This window comes from Bactrocera neohumeralis, chromosome 4 (genome assembly GCF_024586455.1).
Source record: "Bactrocera neohumeralis isolate Rockhampton chromosome 4, APGP_CSIRO_Bneo_wtdbg2-racon-allhic-juicebox.fasta_v2, whole genome shotgun sequence".
In the NCBI taxonomy this organism is placed as follows: domain Eukaryota; kingdom Metazoa; phylum Arthropoda; class Insecta; order Diptera; family Tephritidae; genus Bactrocera; species Bactrocera neohumeralis.
Genome location: NC_065921.1, coordinates 3744413 through 3758490, shown reverse-complemented (window position 1 = coordinate 3758490; position 14078 = coordinate 3744413). Strand labels below are relative to the sequence as shown.

General features: G+C 39.7%; 1 protein-coding gene across 3 annotated transcripts in view; it reads right to left on the bottom strand.

The window, feature by feature from the left end:
- Positions 1-13863, bottom strand: part of LOC126756393 (inositol-pentakisphosphate 2-kinase) — a 214613-nt gene extending 200750 nt beyond the window's left edge. For 2 of the 3 annotated variants that reach the window (XM_050469438.1, XM_050469436.1), the window contains exon 1: positions 13418-13863. The gene's annotated coding sequence lies outside the window, so the exon portion shown is untranslated. Of the gene's footprint in view, positions 1-7046; positions 7561-13417 lie in introns of those variants that run through there. The other variant, XM_050469441.1, reaches the window with a different exon arrangement.
- Between the last annotated feature and the right edge of the window lie 215 nt (positions 13864-14078).

Sequence of the window (14078 nt, the reverse complement as noted above, 5' to 3'; positions counted from 1 at the left end):
TTATTTCTTTAATGAGTCAAATACGTACCATTTTGGTGGACCATTTTTTTGGCATTTTTCCGCTAGAGACATTATTCAATCAGTGTAAAACTTTTCTGGTTTCTCGGCAAAAAACTGCGACAAGTAATTTTCACAGGCTTCTCTTGAAGCCAATTTTACTCCATTAAGGGAGTTCTGCATTGACCGAAACAAATGGTAGTCCAATGGTGCAAGGTCAAGGCTATATGGTGGATGCATCAAAACTTCCCAGCCAAGCTCTCCCAGTTTTTGCCGAGTCATCAAAGATGTGTGTGGTCTGGCGTTGTCCTGATGGAAGACGAAGCCCTTTCTGTTGATCAGTTTTGGCCGTTTTTTTCGATTGCTTGCTTCAAAACTCTCCTCAGTTGTTGACAGTAAAATGCAGAATCAATCCTTCAACTAGATTAAAGCAGCTCACAGTGAATGATTACTTTCCGATCCCACCAAACACTCGGCATAAACCTTGCGAGGCGTCAATCCTGCTTTTGCCGCCATTTGTTGAGCTTCACCACATTTGGACCATGATCTTTTCACACATTATTGTCGTATTTGATCCACTTTTCGCCCCCTGTTACCATTCGCTTCAGAAATGGTTCGATTTGATTTCGTTTCAGCAAAAAATCGCAGATGTCAATGCGGTCCATCAAATTTTTCACAGACAATTCATGTGGAACCCAAACATCGAGCTTCTTTTGGTAACCAGCCTTTTTTAAATGGTTCAAAACCCTGAGCGAGGTGCATCTTTCACATCGAAACTTCCAGAACGGAAACGAGCAAACCATTGTTGAGCTACACGAGCTGACACAGCATCGTCTCCGTCACAAACTTCATTGGTGATTGCGTGGCATTCTTCCCTTTTTTATACAAAAATTTCAAAATATATCGAATTTCTTCATTATTTTCAGTCATTTTTGAACAGCTGCAACTTTTTTTCAACTTTCTCACACTATATGGTAGACACAATGTGACACTGGTGATATACGATATAGATCAGAGTTTTTCGACTACCCAATATAAAGGATGTCATCATATTACATTATATGGTGCTCACTGAGGCGTATGAGTAACATCGTATGTGCATAATACGCAACGCATTCAAGCCATTCGGCGGATATAGCGATTAATAGCAGCCTGTGAAGGTTGTGGTAGATAGAAATTCGACATATACATCGAACGGCCACATCCACAGGTTTCGATAAATTTGCGACGTTAGCAAAATTCATCTTGTCGCATTGACATTTTCTATTCCATTGTCCAGCCTTCATAGGACTGAGGTTGAAGCATTACGGTAGTCTTTCCAACGATGAACCAGGGGACGTAGCATGAACTGACGATTTTCGATTTATAAGTGTCTTATGGTCTGTTATAGATATAGGAGTTTTGGGTAAGACAATGGAAACGGCGTTATAAGCTGCCCAAGTGTGATTCCTGTTGGGATCGACATCATAACGTCGTCTAATAATTCAAATGTATAAGTAAAACTGTGAATAATATTTCATAAAAAATTTCATCTTAACACCACTCTAGAAAGTAACTAAATCTCTAATCGAGATTTTTATATTTGAATAACGATATAGCACTTTTACCTCTCTTTATACTGCCTGAAAAACATATCTACAACAAAAAGACATTCTCTCAAATTTTCTTCAAATATTCCTAGTTGAAAGCTGTTCCTTTCAATTTGCGTGAAATTACGTCAAATTAAGACCAAATCACTTCTTATGTGTCTGACTTGTAAATATACGGAAATATTCCAAAGCAGCTTAGCATAATTCACACCTCACTCTTGCCCTGCACTCTATGTAAGTGTAACGGACAGGAGACAGCTATTCGAACTAAGCTCGACACATCACGAAAGTAAGTTGCCCAACAGCAGGCAGGCCAGCTACGCAGTGGCTCGCGGCGAATCCCCTTAAACGAAGCGAAAAATTTATAAAATCCTCATGAATTTAATTCACACTCAGCGGCGCTAATCCACTTTAATTTGTCTGCCATAACTCACAGCCGGTTTTATCTGACAGCGCGGGGCGGGAGGGTGGAGAGGTAAGAAGAATAAATGAGGCAACCATAAGGCAGCTCCAAATGCGTGTGTGTTTGTGCGTGCGTTCGTTGTGGGCGTGCCGTGTCCAGCAGTAGTGTGTGACGAAGGGTTGCGGTGTGCGGGTGTCGGGTGGCTCGTACATTTGTCTCTGCTCTGTGCGGCGTGTGCCTTTCCGCATCTGATTTTGTTGCCGTCTGAATGATGAGTATCATGGAAATTATCCCTTTTAATTGACAGCTGGTTTGTGGACTTAGATTTGCTAGCCGATAAGCGTGCGGGGCCTGAATGCTACAAGAAAAGCAAGGCAATGTCCACGTGGCCAAAAGTTTAAAGGGTGAGTAACAGAAATTTTATTGGCGTAGTTAATGCCAAAAAGCGAGTTGAAGAAAGGAGCAGGAACAGGAAGCGATATATGTCTGAGGAAATTCGAGCTCAAGAAGTGAGAAGCGTTAAATGGCCGCGTGTAGATGGCACGGAAACATGAGAAAAAGCTTAAGCTGACACGCAACATGCAACATGCGATTGGTAAGTGGCATTAACCCTCATTACATGCTACATTTATTTAACAAGCCCACGGTAATGAAGGCGGCAGTGACCGTGAAATATGGTAGACGCGACGTGGAACCCGTTGCCGGCATACAGAATGGATCATAAACATGTGACATATGCATATATATGCCGCAACGAGCACGTGGCTAAGGAAGCAAACGCTCCAAGTAGACTCGAGCAAAATCACTCCCAAAAATATTATCCTTTCCCTGCTAGCTTTCTATGAATATATGAGTGAATATATATGTGAGTGTGTCTGCACCGCTCGTTCAAATGCTATGTGATAGCAACATGGTATTGCGTAGCTGTTGGCTTAACTGATGCGAAGCTCGAGCTTTTGATAACGAAATGAAGCGAAAGCAAATGGTCTGCTGTTTATCTGCCAGCAGCGAAATGAAGGAAAAATGCGTAATAAGTGAAAGCAAAGGCCGAAGCGCAAATAAGGAAATGAGCCGAACACAAGGACAGCAGCAGAGCTACCCGTTGGCGCTGTTAAAGTAAATAAACAACGCCTTCGATTTAATAATAACAACAAGTGCAAAAGCTGTCGCCGACTAATGCCCCGGAGGAGTACTTTTGCTGATATTTAAAATGCAGAGAATTTCATACGAAGATATTTGATTGCTATGTTAGAGATGCATAGCTCCATTACAATTTCTAATTGAAGAGGATTTATTTGATATGATATAACCATCAGTTTTTAATAATATCCGTAATATCCGACCTTTTAAAGATGTGTCTTAGACTAGTTGTCTGAAGTCTCCACAGAAAAAATTGGGTAGTCGAAAAAGTCTTTTCGTATTTTGTCAATAGATGTCGTTGCAGTCATATATCTCCAGTGCTACCAATCGCATTGCACCATACCATATACTTGGAAAGGTAAGATTTTAAGCTTTAAATTCGGGGAGATTGAAGAAAAACTGTTTAAAAATGAGTGAAAATATAAAAGAAATTCGATATATTTTGAAACTTTGTAAAGAAAAGGGAAGAAGTTTACGGAGACGATACTGTATCAGTTCGTGTAGCACAACAATGTTTCGCTTGCTTCCGTTCTGAAAATTTTGATGTGAAAGATGCACCCCGCTCTGGTCGCCTATCGTTGAAAACGTCGATGAAACTATGGAAAAGATGGACCAGGACCGTCACATAAGCAGCCATGACATCGCTAAGGAACATAACATTCACCATCAAACGGTTTTGAACCATTTAAAAAAGGCTGGCTATAGAAAGAAGCTCGATGTTTGGGTAGCATATGAATTGTCTGTGAAAAATTTAATTAACCGAATTAACATCAGCGATTCTTTGCTGAAACGAAATGAAATTGAACCATTTCTGAAGCGAATGGTAACACGCGGCGAAAAGTAGATCAAATATGACAATTATGTGGTGAAAAGATCATGGTCCAAGCGTGGTAAGGCTCAACAAATGGTCGTAAAGCCAGGATTGACGCCTCGAAAGCTTATGCTGAGTGGGTGGGATTGGAAAGGAATCATTCACAATGAGCTGCTCTAGTCTGGTTGAACAATTGATTCTACATTTTATTTTCTTGTCAACAACTGAGGAGAGTTTGAAGCAAGCAATCGAAAAAAACGGGCAGAACTGATCAATAGAAAGGCGTTCGTCTTTCATCAGGACAACGCTAGACCACTCACATCCTTGATGACTCGGCAAAAACTGGGAGAGCTTGGCTGGGAACCTTTGATGCATCCACCACATAGCCCTGACCTTGCACCATCGAACTACCATTTGTTTCGATCAATGCAAAACTCCCTCAATGGAGTAAAGTTGACTTCAAGAGAAGCCTGTGAAAACTACTTGTCACAGTTTTTCGCCGAGAAACCTGAAACGTTTTACACTTATGGAATAATGTCTCTAGCGGAAAAATGGCAAAAAGTACATATAGTACATATTTGGTTCAATAAAGTTCATTATAAATATAAAAAAGAGCTTGAAATTTGATTAGAAATACGAAAAGACTTTTTTTACTACCCAATATTAGGCATTAAACCTTACCTGTGAGCACTGCCACATTCCAAGATCAAATGCTTTGTGAGATTGCAAAACTATGAGATCGCCACTACGAAACCTTAGACAAGAAGTTGTGAAGAGGAAACTCAAATAGTTGAAAGCTTTCAATTTCCGGTTATAAAGAGGTTTTTCAACAAGTAACAAAATAAAAATAGCCGAAAACGGAACAGCCGCGCTCAAAGCAGACAATTGATTCACCACTCGTTAATCACTCTTGATCTACGAGGACATAAAAATAATAGAAGCCCATTTTCTTCGAATCCGCATCTAAAACTATGGTTGAGTATTTATTATAGTCGGGTTTGTGCTCGGTTTAAGGCGCTTTTTCGATAAATGACTCGAATTACAGCAGCTTCCTAATTACACAAAAAACTATCGTTAGCTCTTTTATTGCGATTTTGACGATCAACCATAGAAACTAGGAGTAAACTATTCGTGTATATATGAGTACATAGTGAAACCTCAAACTTGTCGAAAGATTTACCAGTTTTAAAAAATTAAACTAGACTGAAAAATTACTAGATCTTCTTTAATTATGCATAAATATATTCTATAAGGAGTGCTACTTTATATCACTTACTCCATAATCGTTTCAAAAACCTTTTTTTTTTGTAAATAGTGGGTACTGTCATATTGTTATATTTCTCTCCAAAATCTTACTACTGCCAACTCTTAAGTAGTCTAGTTCCTATCTCTGTAACTACTAGTTACAAAGTAGTTCATAACTAAGTAGTTCACTTGACTGTAGGGATCTTACGAATATATAAAACATTTACATGTGTCTGCTTGTATTTGCGTTTTAATGCCTTCGGACTTGAACCGCAGAGCTCTTGGCTCATTGCCGATATTGCACAAAACGGGCGAAAGTGACTTAACGTGCGTAGTTGCTGATAGATGAGCTTAAATGGCTCGTTACCAAATGCAGGGAACGCTTGGAACAAAAGAGCGGCAGACAATATTCAGCATTGACGTTGGAGATAGCTAACTGGGAATAGCAGTATTCTCACACCGACGTATGTATGCGTGTGTGTTGAAATAATGATGATTGAAGAGCACCGACCAAATATTATGAAGCACACACACCGTCAGCAAGATGTCGTATTTGTGGGTAAAATGGTAATGAGATAAGATCCTACTTTCTATTTTCGATGAATATTCCTTAATTTTCTTGAGAAAACTATTGTGAAAATGCAGCCGCAACATTTTCATCATTAGAAACCATTTTTCTTGGTCGAAATCTCTCTGATGCTGACCTAACAACCTAACAATGGTTTCTGTAGATCCAAATAAAGGGAAAATTGCCCACGAAAAGCTCCAATGCTGCTTCTTTATTTCACTTATCTGATATTTCTTAGAAGCAGCTGTCAAAAAGCCTTCCGATTTAAAAATATTGATGTTTTGAGAATTTCTGAAAAATAGGGTTATATTTTAATATTAAGTCAAAGTAAGGTTAAGGAAAGTTACAATGTGTTTGAAACCCCTATTTTGCCCCAAATTTCGTTAAGAGATTATGTTAAAGAAATGTTACCTCAAAAGTGGTAGAATTTTTTTTCGCCTACAAATTTAGCAAGTAATTTTTTTTCTTCGGACTTGCAGTTTTCAGAAAAATAACTATTTTTTCTTCCATTTCTCCTTTCAGTTTTGTTACATTATTTTCCTTTTCTAATGGGTATCATCCTACAATTACCAAAAAAACCATTTCCGAACTTAATTTTCATAAGTAAATATTTTTTTAATTTTGCCATGATCACAGTCGATAGTGAGCAGCAACGTCTTTACTCAAGCAAATTCAAATATAATTTCGTGAAACTCATTGATTACCAAAAGGGTTAAATGAGGGCAACTTCCTTATTCAAGTAAACAAATTGCAACAAGCGAGTGCCTACGAGCCTATTGCTGCAGAAAGGTGCGAGTGTAAGCATTTTTTAATTTCTTTCTCTCATATTCGCCGGCTGATTTATAATAAATAAACTCACGTACCACTATACAGAAAATATTTGCGAGATATTACCGTTATCATTACTTCCTCAAAAATACAACATCAAATAGCTTAGAACAAGCCTCTTTCGGCATATTTATGAAACTTTTTATGTGCGGAACCTTTTAAAAATACATTATGATGTAATGTGGGAGGGATGTAATCCTGCGTAAGTAAACTGAAACATAATATCCAAATACCAAACAGGACGAGCGCACTTTTAGGAGCTTTTCTTTATGGGCTATATCCATAGCAGTTGATAGGCAACCGCGGCGTTGTTACATATTGCTTAAATTGGGCTTCCTCATTATCGCATTTCGCGTGCAATCCAATATTTCAGTAATTGACACCGTTATTTATTTTTAAATGTAGCCCTAAACTAATAAAGTACCGCTAATTTATATGTTTTTTACATACTTACATACTTATTACTTCTGCATGCTTTGAATACGCGACGGTCTTAGGTAAAATAATGTCGGTTCGCTTACTTAGCGGCACTTCATTTAATCAAGAGTTTGGTAATGAGCTAGCTTTTAAGATACCTTGTTCTTTCATTCAACATATTGCTTTTTATATTTATAATGAACTTTAATAAACCAAATATGTACCATTTTGCTGGACCACTCTTTGCCATTTCACTACTAGATACATTATTCCGTCAGCGTAAAACTTTTCTGCTTTCTCGGCGAAAAACTGCGACAAGTAATTTTCGTAGGCTTCTCTTGAAGCCAACTTTACTCCATTAAGGGAGTTCTGAATTGATCAAAACAAATGGTAGTCCAATGGGGCAAGGTCAAGGCTATATAGTGGATGCATAAAAACTTTTGCCGAGTCATCAAAGATGTGTGTGGTCTAGCGTTGTCCTGATGGAAGGCGTAGTCCTTTCTGTTGATCAGTTTTGGCCGTTTTTTTCGATTGCTGGCTACAATCTCATCAGTTGTTGACAGTAAAATGTAGCATTAATCGTCGACCAGACTAGAGAAGCTCATAGTGAATGATCACTTTCCGATCCCACCAAACACTAGACATAACCTTGCGAGGCGTCAATCCTGATTTTGCGACCATCTGCTGAGCTTCACCACGCTTTGACCATGAAATTTTTCGCGCATGATTATCGTATTTGATCCACTTTTCGTCTCTTGTTATCATTCGCTTCAGAAATGGTTCGATTTCATGTGGTACCCAAATATCGAGGTTCTTTTTGTAGCCAGCCTTTTTTTAAATGATTCAAAGCCGTTTGATGATGAATGTTAAGTTCCTTAGCGATGTCATGGCTGCTCATGTGAAGCTTCTGGTCAATATTTTCCATAATTTCATCGATTTTTTTCAACGATAGGTCGGCCAGAGCGAAGTGCATCTTTCACATCGAAATTTCCAGAACTGAAGCGATCGAACCATTGTTATGCGACACGAGCAACATTGTCTCCGTAAAATTCATAAATTTTGTTGGTGGTTTGCGGGGCATTCTTCCCTTCTTTATCAACACTTACAATGTTATTGGTAGCACTGTAGATATACGACTGCAACGACATCTAGTGACAAAATACAAAACGCCTTTTTCGACTACCCAATATTTCGATTCAGCTCCATAAACAAAAAAATTTATCTCATTGTTGAGTAGGATGTGTTCCGATTTGCCAGAATTTTTTGTTCCAGAAACACCGGTCATTAAAACTGACCCCAACGTTTGATTTTATGCAGAGGGCCAGTTCTGGTCAACATTACGAACAACTAAATCCATTAAAAAGCCAATGCCTGTAATCGATTATTTCAATATTATCGACATGTTACAACATTTCCCATGAATACCGTGCCGCTCTGTACCACATTGTGAGACTCACAACTGCAAAGTCAATGCCAATCTTCATCAATGTTCATGCATCGCATCATATTCCACCGACTGCCATGATTGTCTGCCATTAAATGCTGTTCACCGGCCAGTTTAGCACAAAGAGAATGTGTGCTTGTGTGTTTGCCAAATATATACACGTGTGTGTACTTCACAAATCAATTTAGCCCACACCAGACTGACGAGCAAATTCACACACACGCTCGCACGCACACAAAGAGGCGCATACAGGAAAATGCTTGTATTTTTAGTGTTTCGTTGTAAATGCCTGCACATTGGCAGCATAATGTTCGCTGTAGCCCACTGGTGAGCGAGCACACTTTAACATGCACCAGCCTGGTGGAGCGCCACCTTCAGCCTCCTGTTGTTTTTGTTTGTGCGCCAGCAAGCGGCTACTGTCACACATCATTTTACGCCATTTTCAAGTCAGAGAAGCGCACACGAAAGCAGCCTCGGCCATGTCCGCATTTCTGTGTGTGTGTGTGCGTGTGCGTGAGCTAGCCGTTGTAGATATAACTGGTTTGATGTCATGTGTTTATAGTTTGTGTTGCGCCAAGTCCAGCGCGCCTGCTCCTCCCGCTTTAACTCGCCCTTTATGCCAATGAATGCGAGAGCGAGGCCTGGCAATTTTATTGATGGTTTCGTAACTAAATGTTTTGTTGTTCTTGTGAGTGTTTTATTAGCCAGCAACTGATATTTCATGACCAGTGCAGCCGCTTATACATGCACATATGCCTGTGCGTGTGTGGGTGTTCGCATGTGACGTAGTGTCCTGTTGCTTCGCTTTTGCCCGTCGTTTGGCATGCAAATGACAACTGAAAAGATTATTAGAAATCTCTGCTGCATACACACAGCCACACACTGTCACGCACACATATGCACTTCGCATGTAACTCACTTGCGCCTATTTTGCTATTTTATTTAGGGCGTAGATTGCATCGCTTTAAAATCGCTAAAAATGCCATTTTGTAAATATTTGCAAAAATGCGCCGCTGAGCTTTTAATCAACAAATTTTCCTCGCATTTTTCCCTATTTTCGGTTCCAAAAACCACTGAGCACATATTCATTTGTGTATTTTCAACTAAATTCCTAAATATATCCATCGCTTTTTTCTACGCCACTCTCCGCCATATCCGAGCACATCCGCAAGCTTTTACTGCCGCCTTATCGGGTTTTGTTTGTTCTTTGTCAGTTTTAACTGTCACACACGTCCGTTGTGGGAATATCAGCGGCGTGCAACTTCGATTTTTATTGCCCATAACATGGAATGTCCGCCGAATCTGATTGAATTCACACGACGAACATAATCTTTAGGTATTGACATTAAAACTGCTTCTTTCATTTTAAAAATTATTATATCTCATAAAGAACATATATGTAGAAAGGTATATTACATTTCATAACAAAGAGCTACATAATGGGACGAAACCCATTTGAAAAAGAAATAAATATAGCAAAGAATAGTTTTCAGGCATGAAATATACATGAAATATATTCGACAATAGCACTTTTGCCACTCTGATTGAGGTATCTCCAAAACTGTGCTTTCTGAATGCATCAACCGCCTCTTCGAGTGCCGAAAAACGTTGATCTCTTACATACTGGAATGAAAAAAGGTCGAAAAGTGCTCAAAAATGCAATTGTTTCAGCCGAAAAAACTGCCCTTGGCCGAATAAAATGCGCTCAATTCCGTAGAACCGGCAGCAGTGGGAATTGCCTCTTGATGTCTTCTATAGAACATCTTCACAGTGAAACTTGAATGCTCCCAGCTAAGGAGCATAATAAACTGCTCTCCAAGCAGTTTCTGCTGCAATGTTTTAGTAGCAATTATCCCTGCAGTCACCTGTTTGAAGTGGAACCGTGTTCTAAAAGCATCAAAATGTCTTTCCTCAACTCCGTCGACAGCCCCAGACTTCGGACGCAAGTAACTTCAGCCAAGCACAGTGGCGCTATAAACACCTTCATCGACTACCTCTCAGTGATTGGCGTGCTTGAAATCAAGCCAGACTGACTCTTACACAGCTTCGTAGAAGGGTAACTTCTACTTATCTGGCCTCGACACCGACATATCAAATATATATCCAGCATGCAACGAGTTTCCGCCGTTGAAACAGCACGTTTACTGAGCCTACCGTTTGATGACCCTAACGAGGACTAGACAACCGTTTTAACAACGACAAAAAATGCTCGCATTGTCGTGAAGAAGAGTGGCCCGTCTTCAATGATTTTTTGAAAGACAATTGAAAAAAAGTGTTGTGTATAAATAATAATTCACTATTCTGCGTTGTTCCAGTCGTATTCTTGCCACATGGTAACCATTTACTTGGAAGTGCTTCGTTCGTGAACAACTTTTGTTTGATTTGGCTCTTTTAGAAACACGCATACAGTCGACTGCTATTTACTTTCGCGTTCATACATATGTATATATGCCGTATATGTATATGTAAAACCACGATTCTCCACCTGCCAAGCCACAAGTCTTTTTTTGAACGAGTAACAATTTGGTTACAATCCAACGTTAAAAATTCTTTCTGCAGTGAAATGTTCATGTAATATTGAATGCATGTTGATCTCAGTAATATCTATAGTTGTCTCAATCCCGAGATAGGTTACAGGACGATCTCAAAATATCAGTTTGCGTACAGCATCGATAGTTTACGGAACAGCAACCAATTTTGCACGACCTCATATCAACCATAAACACTGAGCCTTGTTAGAGCTTCATCGCCAAAAATTGAGTTAAGCTCAATAATGTTCTCGATTTAATTCCATTTTTTGGCCGAGAAGAATATTTTAGGTAACTGTAAGCAACGCAAAACGCTCTGAGTATATACAACATCAAAAATATCAAACTTTACGTTAAGTTGTAGTTAAGAGTTTGCTAGACTAGAGTTGCCAAATACCAAATGAAAAAAAGCAACCTGCTTAGTCAGCTGGCTCTCACGCATTGTCTAATCTGCTTCACTAATCGATAGACGAGTACAAGAGTAAAGATAATCAACAGAATATATCACTAGATTCTAAGTGGACAGTTAATAAACCGTGTTAACGGGTCGTGAAGAATTTATTGTACCCCAAGTTTTGCCCGAATCAGTCGAGTAGTTTCTGAGGTATGAAATTTGTGCCAAAATCAGCGCTGCCACATCCGATTGTTCGATATATGTATGTGGAAGTACCTATTGCTTTCGTGTGGTGTGCTCATTCATTTTCACGAAGCACAATAAGATGTGAGGCTGTCAGGGAATTTGTTACATATGGCTTGGTCCATTTATTAGTAAGATATTAAGCTTATGACAAGAAGACTACAAAAATAATGATTATTTAAATAACATTTATATCATAATTTGGAGTAGCGACGTTGGTTAACTGAAAATCCAAAAATTTTAAGTGCTAAAGAAGTTGCAAAAAAAAAACTCCTTAGCCAAATCTTAAAAATATGTATTTCGAAGAAAAGGTACGCGAAAAGCAATGAATTAAAAGCCACGGAGTTCTAAATGCAGTCAAACAAAAGACGCTGCACAATGGGTGCGTGTGAACGAACTACTACAATAACAATAGCGACTTGGAAAAGCACAACCATCGCATTGAATTAATATGATGTTTTGCAAAAAAAAAAAAATAGAATTCTAATGATAGAAATTGAAAAAAATGTGAAATGCTTTTTTTTTGTGGCAAAAATAGTTGAGGAACAATCGAAATATAGCTGCCGTAACGTCTGCTCCGTTTGCTTTCCGGCTGGCTTTCTCAACCTTTTGTAGTCGGCCAATAGTTTCTTTAAACATTTTTCTACTTTTTCATAAACGTCACTTATTATGGACAGAAGAAAGAATGCTTGCGTTGGCACAAAAGAGCAGACTTCAGTTGCCGGGGGGAGAGTTGTGGTGAGAAGCAAAGTGGAAAGGTGAGCCATGAGATGGTGGTACAATAAAGCTAGAGGGATTCGTTGCGGAAGAGCATATGCTGGCTGCTCGCTGTCGCCTGAGGAAGAGGCTATTGTGTTCGCAACTATGAATTGGTGATTGGCGTTAATTCTAAATGGCGACGGCGTTGAGTTTGGAGGACAAGACAATGTTGCTGTTGGTGCACACGAAGTCAGAGAAAGATTTATATATACACAAAACGATATATCGCTCGATTTAAACGATGGAGCAGATGTTCCATTGCCCGACCATGAAAAAATTCGAATAGTAATTGAAGAACAACGAAGCGGCGGGGTCCGATGGATTGCCAGCCGAGCTATTCAAACATGGCGGCGAAGAACTGTTAAGGAGCATGCATCAGCTTCTTTGTAGAATATGGTCGGTCCATAAAAAGAGAGACCTCACAATCTGCTCCAATTACTGTGGGATAAGCCTCCTAACCATCGTATATAAGGTTATTTGGAGCCTATAACCGACTAGATATTCACCATGCGCCAAATCTTGGAAAATATCAGTGAAAAGAGAATCGACACACACCACCACTTCGTCGATTTCAAAGCTGCCTTCGACAGCACGAAGTGGAGCTGCCTTTATGCCGCGATATCTGAAGTTGATATCCCCGAAAAACTAAACGGCTGTGTAAATTGAGCAACTGGGCTCCCACGTCATTGTCGACAGTCATATCTTCGAAGTAGTAGGTAATAGAGCTCTAAGAGATCTACGACGACATTGACATAGTTCAGCAAATTGAAAGACAGCGGCTGCGCTGGCTAGGTCATGTCGTTCGAATGGATGAAAACACTCCAGCTCTGCAAGTATTCGACGCAGTATCCGTCGGGTGAAGCAGATGAAGAGGAAGACCTCCACTCCGTTGCAAAGACCACATGGAGCAGGAGCTGGATTTTGCTTGGAGTCTACAATCTTTCCTCCGTTGCTCTACCTGTCCCTACATGTCATCTTCAGTTTCTGTCCCCAGTAACTTCACTTTTGAGGTTAGCTTATCATACTCCCTTTTTAGTGCTTGGAGCCCTACCTTCTAAAAGTCACTAACTACATAGAATAGTATGCAGCAATTTTCACTTTAAAGCTCACGTAAACCCAACAGTCTTCGATCCATAAGCAACACATTCTCACACGGAACTCGTGAAGTAAATTTTTTTCTGTTTTTTTTTTCTTTGATATTATTGGAAAAGCAAACAGAGTTCGCATTTTACAATGGCCATTAAGAAAGTCGGTCGTTGTCTGCTTTTAGGCGCAGAAAAATTATATTCATTACAAAATTTAATTAGTCACATTTCTCGCGGAGGGGTTGGCCTCCAGCTACTTCCGCGCTGTTAAGTCACACTTTATGGCGAACGAAAAACTTTTTAATTTTAATTAATTCGCTAGCGGAGGCGCGCACGTACCCACTTACGGCCGGAGCAACGCGGTGCGCCCGAGGCGGCCGAAACAGGCCAACCAGCACACTTGTTTGTTATCGCCCGCCTGTTTGCCATGTATCGGGGCACAGTTCTGCATTGTCATTGTCCACCCATAATTACCAGAAACATTATTTCTAACACGCCTGGCGCATTCAGTTAGACATAACGGCAGTACAGCGGTGTCATTCTGCCACAACAGCGCAAATAAAGTGTAATAAAAACAACAACAACAACAACACTGCCTGTTGGTGCACTTGTTATTGAGCCCCAAAT